Consider the following 10,284-nt stretch of genomic DNA (forward strand, 5'->3'; position numbering starts at 1 on the left):
CAGTGCAAAGTTAAAAAGCAAGAACATCCATTTTGCTTAGGTGTATTTGAAATTTTGGGAGTGTGTGGGTGGGTGTCCGTATTTCACGTAATCAAGCTCTGGTACTGCAAGATATTACAAACAGGTCAACAGCATAATGGATCTTAATAAATATGTTTCCTTGAGATTTTCCATAATTATTGTTGGATCTACTTTTGCTCTTGTGTCAGCAGAAAATGAGACAAGAAGATTTAAGTCCTTCTGTACCTGGGAAACAGATTTGCTTTGCTTATTTATGCAAGTTTTAATTGATGATTTCAGACCAGAGGAACGCTTACCAAAGCTCATCATTTGCCCCATCAGCAGGTCAGAAAGTGCCATGTTCCAAAGGAAGCAACTCAGAATAGGAGTGTGGAGAAATTATTTCCACTTTCTTTGAGACCTTCCTCCACATTTCCTGCTTTTCTTTTCCCTTGTGGACTCTGTTGATAAGCATTGGGTAATGCCTAACATAAATGTTGCTTTAGTCACACACCACTAGTCACCCAGAAACCATAGAATGTTATTAAACTGCAGTCATTTCTCCTTGGGTTCCATCAATTATCAAGACTAATGGTAGAAGGGTTCAGCCAAGGTTAGAGCACGTGTATGTCTCAGGGCCACGGGGAGCTCTGTATCATTGCTCTGAGCTGACATAGAAGGCACTGTGGGTTTGACTGCTGCTGGGGCCATAAATTGAGGAAACACCTAAGTTCCAGTGATTCCTAACTGTCTCTGTAGAAACAGGGAGGGAAGGAGGAGAATCAACTAACATTAGCTAAACACTTCTCAGAGCAGCTTATGGCAATTTCTCTAATCTAGAGTAAGCTAAGTGCAAGCTTATTGCTGAAACAGTCCATTCTGTGCTTTTTTAAGTGCTCATCATTTGCATTTCTTTTTTGAAGTGTTCTCTTCTGTGTCTTTTTCTTCCCATCACGGCTCTTAAATTTGTCAGTGTTGTGGATCCACAGACAATCTCTAAGCTCCAGGACTCTGAGGAAAGAGAAGGACCTGGGAGGGCAGAGGCTGAATGGAAAAAAGTTGAGAGCAGCATGGCAGTCCTTGTATCACAACCCTTTCCAGCTTTGCTCTTCTACTACCTCCACATCCATGGCTCTGCTGAAGTTGTGGTTTTGGTCACAAATGTCAAACCCATTCCTGTACAGTTTTGTAAAAGAAAAAGACTTCTTTAACAACCTTAGGTATGCACCCTCAATATATTAATTTTGCTGCCAATGGTGTGGATTCACAAACAGTACAGAATTTGGCTGTAAATTGGAATGCACTTGAAGATTTACACAAATGGCTTCAGTGTCAACCAGGTATACACTTACCTGTAAATGCAGCCTGATTCTGTTAGTTCCTCTTTGGCCATAGTCTTACTTCTACCAGGTGACTATAAGTAAGATATGTGATAGGACTGCATAGGTTTTGAATGTGAAGGAAACAAATACCAACCTTAAGGACCTTGGGGGCTGCCTAATATTAAAATGAGAAAGTGGAAACCTATTTAAAGCAAAGGTTATGAAAAGCAATTTCATAATTTCATTTCATTTCACAATAAAAGAATATGTCTAGCATTTGTTCAAAAGCCAGAATCCAAACTAACTCAACGTGAAGATGTATTTGTAGAAAATGGCCAATCTCACCCAGTCTCGAAATTCAGTTGTGAATCATGAACTCCAGCAGATTTCCCACATCAACTGTATGTTAAAACCTTTCCCAGCTGTTATAAGTTTGTCCATTTTACAAAGTTATTGAAGGATACGCCTCTGCTAATAATTCTCAGATCGTGGTGAGATGCAAAAGGTTTATGCATTTCAACAGAATGCTATTTTGCATTTACAGTTCTGTAAATGCAAAATATCCTCTGTAGAAGTGAACAGCTTGTTATTTCCCATGAGGCTGATCAATACTAGCAAGAATAAAAATGGTGATAACTTAAAAATGTTCTTTGAAAAATTGTCCAGAATTTCAAACTATGAACAAAATATAAACGCTAACTTAAGTAAAGTGTGATTTAAAACCTTAAGCAATCACCTTGCCAAATCCAATAAGCTCGTTATGCCTTTTTAATTTGGCTGCAGTGACTTTAACTGGATCTGAACAACAAGGAAAATAAAGGAACCACAAAAAATGAATTCAGCTAGTGTAGCAAGAAGGTCCTTAGCAACCTGATTCCAGTTACAGGCAGCTGCCAGTTCATCAGCCAGCCCAGAATTCTCCAGACATTAAAAAAGCAACAGTCATTGTGGGCATGGCAGTTAGAACACTCTGAATTCTGTTTTTTTGATATGGAGGATTGTCTAAAAATAGGTGTATCCAACCGTGAACACATCCTTTTTCCATACTTTGGTGGGCAAAACAAAAATATTTTTCAGTTTGAAAAAAATGCTGGGTTGGTTGATTTTTGTTTTTGCATTGGAAGTTATTTAACTTTTTTTTCCTAACTTTTTAAAAGTACTTTTTCCAAGAACTATTTGTCCAATTCAACACAGGTTGTTACAGTGTGTAAACCACCATTACTTTTTCTTTTACTACTAGTACTTTTAGTTACTATTCAAGAAAACATTCTTGAAAGTTCTATTGTAGACTTTTAAAATCATACAAACATCCTTTTGTTCATTTAATTATTATTGAATTTTGCACTCTTATTTCCTTCTCTGGTGACCAATGAAACAGTTATTTCTATCCATTGTAAATACCACTATTTTTCTTAAGATGGAAAACTATGATCTTGTCAGTTGTGTGATTCTGTGATCATTTCTCTTTTCCAGAGCTCTGAAGATGTATCTCCGTAAAATTATAATTCTTTCATATCTCTGGGCTACAACTATCCATTTCGTTTATGCAATTCCTGCTGATTTTATCTGTGTTAGTGCTTGGCACTTCTTCAAATTAGCAGAGAGTTTGTGCATTGTGTCCCTGAAGAGGAGGAACATAATGGATGATCACTTTTTTTAAAAGATTGGTTTAAGGAAATTACTTTGCTCAGAGGAAATCAGTGGCAGTGACATGAGTAGAATCAGTTTTCTGGGACAATATCCAACTGCTTTCATCCAAAAGGCTGTCCTTTCTTCTACACTTTGCCTCATTCACTACAGAGCTTCCACAATTGCAGCAAATGAAGCAGAGATCTTACAGACAACTTTTAGCTTTGATATTCAGCCCCAGTGAAACCCCAGAGCAATTCCATCCTGTGCACCAATAAGGCAAGCATCCCATGACCTTGCATATACAATGTATATGCACAGAGAGCAGATTAAAAATCTCCTGCCAACAGTAACACTCTTTTTCCTAATTTTCAGTGTTTGAATTTGCAGCCTTAATAACCTTTTAATGGGGAAAGCAGAGAGAGTTGGTTTTGTTTGGCTAATTTCCCAGACAAACTGAAAATACATGAAAAACAGAGTTCTGTTCATCACATTGGAAAGATACACATCGGGCACTGCCACCTGAGCCAACAGCATATCTGAGAGATACAGGATCCAAGCATCCTTTGCACGGCCCACAACTAGCAGGAGATGTGACAGTTCTTGGCTGCCTAGAGGTTTGCTGGGAGGAGAGACCTGGAGTGCACTAAGCTCTCAGGGAAGAAGTGAAGGAGAACCATGATATTCCTAGTGGGAATAAATTCTTTGCTGAATTCACTCAAACCTTTCCCTTCATCAGTTTGAATCACAGGATTATGTAGGTGTGTTTATCCAAATGATGGGTAACAGTCAATGAGTCACCTAATTGGCTCCATATAATTGCAGAGATACACGCTCCACTGCGTTACAGCAGTAGCAGCAGTGTAGCCATGATTCTCTAAGGACATCAGAGGAATTGCAGCTGATGCAACTGAAACAATCTTTCATATGCACATAAATGAGAAGCTAGTCTATCCAGGAATAGTTCCAACTGACTTACAGTTTCAGAAATAATCTTGATCGTGGCCAGAATGCTCAACCCCATATAAAATAGATCCCTATCTCTGAAAATCTGATTACTGGTTTATTCTGGTTAGAGTTTAATCTATGACACAGAGTTTGTATTTTAACTGGAGGCACAGCTCAGTAACTACCAGAAGTCTTTTATTGGCCTTTAGTGTAATACATGTATTTGATGTGTTTTCACCCTGTGGCTCCCAGGACAGATAGCATAGGTTGGCTTTTGTCCAGATCATGTCTGGACCATGGTGTATGCTGTCCCTTAGTAGGCCTGTCTCCTTGCCCCTGTTGTTTACCTAATATGGACACAGATGGTAAGTAACATGCATACACTATGAATGCCCGTGGGATGAAAACCCCTTGAGAAGCAGAGGGAACACCAGCGTAGACAATGCTATAAGAAGAAGAGGTAATGGCTTTAAGTTGTGCCAGGGGAAGTTTAGGTTGGTTATTAAGAGAAAATTCTTCTCAGAAAGGCTGGTGAAGTACCGGAACAGGCTGCCCAGGGAGGTGGTGGAGTCACCTTCCCTGGAGGTTTTCCAGAAAAGGGTAGATGTTGCACTGAGTGACATGATTTAGTGGTATGGTAGTGATGGGCTGATGGTTAGACTGGACAGTCTTAGTGGTCTTTCCAACATTAATGATTCTATGGTTCTGTGAACTCATTACCTCCCAGAGCCCAGACCTTGTGCCTCCAGTCCTCCCGTGTAACATCCACATGGTTTCAAGGTATCCACTCTCAGAACTGGGTTTTAACTCACTTTGAATTGGGTTACTGGTTCAGTTTCTGAACTGCTAACTAATAAATAAATAAATAAACAGAAATCTGAATACCAGACAGACACATGAAATGAATGGCAAGTTGAAGGGAGGATGTTAAAAAACCAAGAATTTAAGAAGCATCCTGCATTGCAAACAGTTGCTGACAAAAACACAGTATTTTGTTCTGTTGCCAAACTAACAGACTGAAACAGGATCAATAAATATCTATGTCAATAGAATTATGCCGGTTCAAATGCTGCGTTCTTTACATAGATCTCTGAATGCAAACAGGCTAATGGAGCAAGGGGCCATGTAAAATGAGAGAATAATACAGGATTACTGAAATAAGCACTATAACTGCGGAGCCCTGAGGAAACTGAGAGCTAACATACTCCATCTAAACCCTCCCATAAATAGTTTGGGTAATTAGAGGCTTAGATTTATTGCAAACAATGAAAAATGTCATTATTACCTTTACATATTTTTCTTTCTTTCACAGGTAGAAAATGATCCCAGTAATTTGGTGTTCAGTTAGCAGGGCACATTTTGCATTGTGTTTGCATTTTGCACTGCTCCACCACTGTGCCATTCTGAGCAAGGAATGCTTCAGGGAAACCCTATTGAGCAGGTCTGTTCTTCTCCTTTTTAAATCTTGTAGCAATTAGCAAGCATTTCATGGACCATTTTGGTCAAATAATGTAACTTGGAAAATGGTGCCCAGTTCTGAAGGGCTGTGAAGTATTTCCTTGTTACAAACGGGAAGTGTTTTTTACAAATGAGAGATGTCCTACAAGCTGGAATAAAATCAACCCCAATTTAGGAGGTGGTTTGCTTCTCGATTGCTTTTCCCAAACACAAAGTAGAAACTGTTACTGGTAAAAAAAACAAACCTCTATCAGAAACCTCAGTGGTACTGAGGTTTGACTACTGTTTTACATGAGTTGATGAAGGTGGAACCAGCAAACAAGAAGTGATGAAAGCAGATATCCAAAGCCTGAGGCAGAACTGGGGCATATGAGACACGGTCATATTTCAAAATAGGCCAGTACAGCATAAGCCTGCTTATGAAATGCAGGTGGGTAATTCTGAGTTTGTGGTTTGAGCTTTAAAACTCATTATGTTTTGGTTCTGCACTCCTTGGAGACCAACTGACTCCTTGTACATTAATGTCAAGATGCTCAGATCAAATAGAGAACTGAAGTTTACATCTCTGGTGTTCTGATACAAAGCATGTGTATAAGAGAATTCTTCTCTTTGGAAACTGTCATCATCCTGCAACACAGAACATGTAAATGATTGGCTTTCAGGCCTCAATAGATGGCTTGCCTCATTCACCTGACATTTTATGACTTTCTTTCTCTGAGAGCGTGTGGTTTGCAAGATAGGATCTCGCTAGAAAAGAGCAACCAAAGATTGGATGTGACAGCAAAACTAAATAAATGCTAACAGATTAATAAATGGTTTTGGGGGAATCTTGCAGCATTTCAGATTCATCCCTGTATGTGTCATTTCTTCCTGGATAGCTCCACGTGAACTTACACTAAGCAGACTGACTGTGCAATGCCCCTTGGTCACTCTACAAGTTGAGCTTACAAAGTACTTCCCTAATTGTGTAAAGAGGAGAGGAGGAAGGCTTCGTAGGAGTCTCTCTCTTCAGCAGGAAAGAAGGGACTGGATTTAGCTGGATGCATTGTGGTAGTTTCTGCTCTGTGCAAGCTGTGGAGGGAGTAAAGGAATTTTTCTGCGAGCCTTCTCTTCTCCAAGCTAAACAAGCCCAGCTCCTTTAATATCTCTTAATAGGGAAGGTGCTCCAGCCCTCTGAGCATCTCCATGGACTCCTCTGGACCCGCTTCAGCAGCTCCACGTCTTTCATGTGCTGCTGCCACCCCTCTGCTGATGCAGCCCAGGGTACCTTTGGCCTTCCAGGCTGCAGACATACTCTGCTGGTTCATGTCTAGCTTTTTATCCACCAGAAGCCCCCAAGTCCTTCTCCATAGGGTTGCTCTCAGTGAGTTCTTCTCTGAGTCTGTATACATACCTGTGACTGCCCAACCCAACTGCAACACCTTGCACACGCCCTTGTTGGACCTCATTAGGTTCATGTGGTTCTGCTTTTTGAGCCTGCCCAGGTTCCTCTGGATGGCATCCTTTCCTTCTGTTGCGTCAACTGCACCACTCAGCTTGGTGTCATCAGCAAACTTGCTGAAGGTACACTTGATTCCACTGTTTATGTCATTGATAAAGATGTTGAAGAGCACCAGTCCCAAGACAGATCCCTGGGGGACCCCACTCATGACCGGCCTCTGCCTGGATACAAAGCTACAGTCCACAACCCCCTGGCTGCGACCATCCAACTAATACTTTATCCTCTGAATAGTCCAGCCTCCAAATCCATCTCTCTCCAATGTAGAGATAAGGAGGAGTTGCAGGACAGTGCCAAAGGAAGAGGAGTTCTGGCTGCAGGCCTGGGTTTTGCACAAACTAAATGAGCCGGCCATGATGTTCACCTTCAGCACTCGACTATGATGTTATAGAATAATAAATGCAGCTCTTGCATAGCTCAGGAGATCTGAAATTGAGATCAATTTAATACACTGCACAGCTTAGTCAAAAGATTCCTACTGGACTACTTACTATTGAGTTGGAATAACTACGGTATGGTGCAGCAAAGTAATCCTTTCTCATTCATTTTTGGATTTGAACCTTTTCTCCAAGTTGCCTGCCTGTGTTTATGTTGCTATTCACTAGCAAAACTAACCTAGAGCAGTATAACAAAAGCAATATGTGAACTACAGCACATCAGGAATGTTCATCCTGGAACAGTGTAACCCTGATCCCCAGGGGCAGAGAGGTGTTTGTAGGAAAAAATAAAAGCTCACATCTGGTTTGGTACTACAGTAAGAGAAAAGGCTGTTTGCCACTAGAGGGTGTGTTGACTGCAAAACTGTTACTGGAAACACTAGGATTTTGTTTAGAAGCTGATCTTTTTTGTTCCGAAATTAATTTATGCAGCCTCAATTATCTGATGTTTAGTTTTATAGACAATTAAGTTCTCAGCATCGTTCAGCCCACCTGAACCAGCCCATGGTGGGTGGCTTTGTCAACAACAGATAATTTATTTTGGCTATTCCAATTTTGCTTGCTTGTTGTTTAAGGCAATGTTTTCAGAGCCCCAGGCAAAGCAAGATTATTTAAATGTACAAGATAGGAGTGTTTGCAGTATGCATTTGCGGCATCAGAGCCATGGCGTCTCGGCTCCCTTTTCTCCTTTGCTGGTGGGAAGAGATAAGGAGAAGCAGCCAGCAGTTGAGGGTGAGGAGGGAAGGCGAGGATGGCTGAACTCAGCCCAGAACAAAGCAGTCTGGGAATGCTGCCCAGGTTAAGGAACAGGCAAGCAGGGTATGAAAATTCAGCTTCTTATGATGCTCTCCAGTGCGAGATAATAAGGGCTTCCTTTTCAAATAATCAAGAATCATGGAATCGTTACGGTTGAAAAAGACCACTAAGATCACCAAGTCCAACCTCAGCCCATCCCCACCATGCCCACAAACCAAGTCCCTCAGTGCCATATCTCCACAAGTCTTGAGCACCTTCAGGAACAGTGACTGCACCACTTCCCTGAACAGCCTGTGCCATTGCAGTACTACCCTTTCAGAGAATAACATTTTCCTAATATCCACTGTGAACCTCCCCTGGCAAAACCTAAAGCTGTTACCTCTTATCATAACATTAGTTACCTAATGATACGTAATGCCACCATAAGCTCTGTTGGAAATTCAGCCTGAAGAAACTGGAGGTGCTCTACTGGTGATTGCTGAGTGTCTCCTGCCCCTGTGCAGGAGGTATTTTGCTTCAGGTGGGTGTGGGTCAGGCCCTTTAGCACACATTTGAGTCTCAGAAATAGAGTTCTTTGGAGGGTGGCATGTTTCTCCTTGTATGAGAAAAGATTATTAAAGCATGGAGGACTGAAAGGAAACAGGAAAGTTTACATTCAGGAAGGCTTATAAAGCCATTTCTAGTTATATGAGAGGTGAAGTCTTGCAGTTCAATATGCCTAATCTAGTTCTCTGCTATTTTAAGCAGCCATGTTAAATAATCCTGTTCATGAAACAATCAGAGATTCTTCTGGGTCTCTATTCTGTGCTTCATCCAAAAACCCAAAGATAGGCTGCAAATTTAGTAGCCAGAAGGGTGCAATAGTACTGGCTTGATCCCACTAGTCATCTTCTGCTCCTGACTCAAAAAAAAGATTCACTAAGGGCACCATATAGTTCCTTAAAGGGCAATAGGAGGTATTTATGTTGTAAATGCAATCAGCCCCGTACCAAAATCTTAATTCTTTCCCCCCTAAACCCATTGTGTGAAGAGTTGTGCTCTTCTCTGGGAACTGCAGAAGCAGTTAGGATGGAAATTGCCTGATATTCTGTCAGATTCTCCCCCTGTGCACTGCAAAGGAAGAGCATGTTCAGGTGGGAGGACAGTAAGGATGTACGCACGTCCTTCTGGCTTCTGCTGCAAGTGCTGGAAACAGAGGGAGTTGGCTTTGGAACTGTCGATGTCTTAGATACTGGTGGGTGTATTCTGTGCCTTTTGTTTTTCTTGATGAGCAGCCTCAGATCTGATGTTCTGTAAATTCTGGAGATGCCTGTGTCTTGTGCAGGGCCTTGGCACTGTCCACTCCCCATCCTGGGCCAGTGTCTGGCAGCTGAACCTCTCTGAGTTGGCCAAGTGGAGCTCTGCACACACAGGTAGGAGTTGCAATGAGCAGAGTGCAGCGACACTGCTCTGTTTGGCTGTGAAAGAAATAATCTCAAAACAGAGATTTTTAACACTTTAGGAACATAAATAAAAGTGAAGGGAGTGTGCTGATGTCCCAGAGAGGGTAGAAAATGTCCTACAGTTCTGCTTTCTGGGCAAATCTTCAATTAGTGGTGTTTTTCTGAAGCAGTGATTTTACGTCTGGAAGGTTTTTACGTGCTTTAGTTGTTAGCCGTAAGCAGCATTTAAGGATCTGTCCCCAGAGATGCTTAGCTTCTGTCTGGTAGTGGGATGCTGAAGTTCCGTTCGTGCTCCACTTCTTTTTGGATTTTTAAATAGATGCAGTGGGGAAATTCCACTGCTCTCTCAAGCAGGTAAGACCCTCAGCTCCTCTTCTAAAGAGTACTCTGTTAGGGTCGGAATTCAGCAGTAGATGGCACCAGCAGGATTGCAAAATGGGCTCTAAACACTTTCGCAGTGCCTTAAAATTCCCCAAATGTTTCACAAAATGTGCAGGCAACTAAACAAAAAGACCAGCACCAGCTACTGGCAGAGGTCAATCATACACCCTGGAAATGGTGCCCATTCCAGCAAAGCACAGCTCTGCTGTGTGCACAGGGGAGCAGAGGATGTGGAGAACATCATATTACCCTGCGTCTGTGCAGAGGGTTTGTGTGGATGTTTGTGCTCCAGGGAGGCCTCTGCCATGAAGCAAACGTGGGCATTCTCTTGCTACAGCACAGGCAGACGTCTGCTCAGAGAATCATGAGCAGGTTTGCATATGTGCATGTAGAAGTGTACATGCATGTAGAAT

This window comes from Numida meleagris, chromosome 12 (genome assembly GCF_002078875.1).
Source record: "Numida meleagris isolate 19003 breed g44 Domestic line chromosome 12, NumMel1.0, whole genome shotgun sequence".
In the NCBI taxonomy this organism is placed as follows: Eukaryota; Metazoa; Chordata; class Aves; order Galliformes; family Numididae; genus Numida; species Numida meleagris.